The sequence below is a fragment of the Chrysochloris asiatica genome, unplaced genomic scaffold (genome assembly GCF_000296735.1).
Source record: "Chrysochloris asiatica unplaced genomic scaffold, ChrAsi1.0 scaffold00014, whole genome shotgun sequence".
In the NCBI taxonomy this organism is placed as follows: domain Eukaryota; kingdom Metazoa; phylum Chordata; class Mammalia; order Afrosoricida; family Chrysochloridae; genus Chrysochloris; species Chrysochloris asiatica.
The window spans coordinates 2,220,987-2,224,071 of NW_006408532.1; the positions used below are offsets into that span (position 1 = coordinate 2,220,987).

Sequence of the window (3,085 nt, forward strand, 5' to 3'; positions counted from 1 at the left end):
GGCGCACCTGGGACCCGGACCCTTCCGCAGCCAATGTGCGCTGCGCGAAGCCTCTACGCTGGGCCGGGGACCGGTCCCTATTATCTCAGCGTGCGTTATCCGGGGGCGGAGACCCTCCCCACCCCAGTCTGGTCGACTCCCCGCATCCTTAGCCCCGACCCCCAGTCAATAGGAGACAGCAGAGCTAGGACACCCGAGATCCCGCAGGTGCCTTGCATCTGGGAGAAAGCGAGCCCTGATTGCACGTTCAGTTTAGTGGTAGTGAGGCCCCACGCTGGGTGCTTTCGGGTCGTTTTGCAGTGTGGATGTGCATGAGGGCCAGCGTGGGGAAACCATGGCTGAGGCACAGGTTCAAGGCTGAAATCAGGTTATCATCCTGGTTTAACCCCCATCTCCTCACTCGAACCTTACGCAAATCCCTTCTCTCTGTTCCTTAATCTCCTCATCTGGTAAGTGGGAATGATAAGGGTGCTTCCATAAGGGTAGTTATGGGGATGAATCCAAGTGTTGGCTAAGAACACTTGGGGCAAGGGGGAAGCACCCAACAACGCGTTGAGCTGGGAGGCCTTGTGCAAATCCTTTATCCTCCATTAGCCTCAGTTTACTCGTTGGGAACGGGAAAGAATTGTGGTAATCCCATTCTACCAGGCTACCCAGAGTCTGGTGGCAATCGAAAGCCACCCAGGGGAATCAGGCGCGTTAGAACAGGGTTTAGAGCCCAAGATTCTACCCGCTCCCCACCTCCTCCCGCTCTGCACTCCCATTCGTGTTGGGGACAGGGGAAGGGAGCACACCTTGGGCACTGAGGGTCTCTAGGGCAGACCGGTCAAGCAATTGGTAAGGGTTAGGTAACCACCACCTGAAGTTGAGACCTTAAAGAATAAGGGGACCGCTGACATCCTACTCATGATCCCTCCGGCACCTGGAGTTGGAGAGTGAGCATTGGGGGCGGTTAGGCCAAGAGGCTGCTCTCTTTATGCCGGGAAATACTGCAATCAGCTGCAGGCAGGGCTCCATAGGATATGCACTGGACTGTGAACCACAAGGTGGGCAGTTAGAGCCCACCAGCTGCTCCCGGAAAGATTGAAAGCCTTGTAAACCTTATCCAGGGTCCCTATGAGTCAGAACCGACTCAATAACACTTAACAACAAAAAGCACAGCAGCAAACTTGAAGGCCCTGGCAGAAAGGCTCGGACCCTTGCCGGGCAGGCTGAGAGGCAGCTGACTCCTGCCAGAGCCGCAGCCTTGGTCCTGGCAGCCAAGACCCAGTGAATCAGTGCAAATCAGCCTTCATCTCGCTCACTGAGCAAAATCAGGGGCAGAATCTGCTGTTGACTTATTGTGTAAGACTGAGCAGGTCACTACACCTTTCTGAGCCTGTTTCTCTGTCTATATATAAAGTAGAAAATATGGGTTCTACAGGTGGCGTTCTACGTTTCCATGGGCATAAATCTTGGTAATGAGGGTGAGAGAGTAGCCCCCATCCCACCTGAAATGCCTAAGAAATAGGGGTGGTGGACTACTACTGCCTCTGAACAGACCCTGATGAGCGGAAGGGCCCTTAGAAAGTGGAAAACAGGAGAAGTAACCCCTCTGCAAATTAGGGAAGGGGTAATGTGTGGTTACAGGACAGGGGTCTAAGCAGGGGCAGTAGACAGGCCTAAGGAAGAACCCACTGGGGGTTTCTTGGACTCAGGAAGACCCAAGCAGTTTGAACACAAGGCCTGGTTGGGTGGGGACTGACCTCTGAGTCAGTTCTTCCCTCCTCCCTCTGCCTCAACTCCTCTGCCCCAGGAGTTCCCCGATACACTGGTTAGGGGCTTTTGCGTTTACCTCTTGGGTTCCACTGTGCCTCACACCACAGCTCCAGGTTTCAGCCCAACATGTGCCCTCTACCCACATACTCAGGGAAACCAAGAACACACTCTTCTTACATATACCTGGCCCAGCCACAGGCGACAGCTGACAGATGTACTATGGGAAACTGAGTCCTGATACACACAGAGCTCAGAGACATCCATAGAGTTGCACGGACATGCAGGCAGGGAGACCCAGAGCCCCATGGACACATTCACCCGCTACTGGACTTAGACCAACATATCCCTGTGGACCCCAGCCACAGATAGTGGAACACCCAGACCCTGATAAGGCCTGCCCCGACAGGCCTAGAGCCTCCCAGTAGCCACCTAAAGAATAAGAAGGTGGGTGGACAGGTCTGAAGAGACCCACGGTCTCTTTCTTGGGAGGGCAGTAGACAAAAGTCACTCAGCAAAGTAAACTGGCTGGCCCAGACCACAGGGAGGCACTGAGAGAGGCTGGCCATTAGAGGCCTGGGCCCAGGCCCTCACTTACGGAGCGGAAGGCGAGCTATTATGACCGATGAGGGTGGACAGTGGGCACCGGGGGTCCAGAAGGAGGCTCCGGCGGCCCAGGTGAAGCAGTGGCAATCGTGGGCACACAGGAACTCCTTGCCACGGTGGGCGGCGGGCGGACAGCAGGCTGGCCCTGTCTGTTCGTCCTCCTCCTCCTCCCCGCCCAAGGGGGGGGCCACCGGAGGCCCAATTGGTCTCTGCCCCCACGTGACTCTGCAGGCCTCTCTCCTTCTTTGTTGGTGTTTCTCTTCATTTAGGTCTATTTTTTCTTTTCCTAAAAGAAAAAAAAAAAAAAAACCTATCTCTCTGGGGGCCGCGGGTGGGGGCGGAGGCCAAGGCACTCTGGAGGCCTTGGCCGGCTGGCTATTGCAGACCGATGTGGGAGCCCAGAGGCAGGGACCCCACGGAGGCGGGTAGGCAGCCTGCTTGTTAGTGACTGGGTGGGAGTGGGGCTTGATTTATGGGCTGCTTCCCCACCCGGCCTGCAGCCTGGCCTCTCTCCCCTTGAATGGCTACCTCCCTGGGGCCCGGCCAGCATGGTCCGGCCTGGCCCACACATGGGAGTGGAATCAGGCCCGGCTGGCACAGAGGCAGGGGCATGGACAACTTGACCATGGACTACTTTGGCCTGGTCCTTTTACTCTTTCAAAAGGTGAAGAAAGGAAGAGGGTGAAGGCAAGCAGGTGAGCTGACTGACTACCTCCTATGTGTG

The 3,085-nt window shown here is 56.1% G+C and overlaps 1 protein-coding gene across 1 annotated transcript in view; it reads right to left on the reverse strand.

The window, feature by feature from the left end:
* NR5A1 (nuclear receptor subfamily 5, group A, member 1) overlaps positions 1-2,523 on the reverse strand; it is a 24,053-nt gene extending 21,530 nt beyond the window's left edge. The window contains exon 1 of the mRNA XM_006834752.1: positions 2,354-2,523. The gene's annotated coding sequence lies outside the window, so the exon portion shown is untranslated. The remainder of the gene's footprint in view (positions 1-2,353) is intronic.
* Positions 2,524-3,085: the final 562 nt, after the last annotated feature.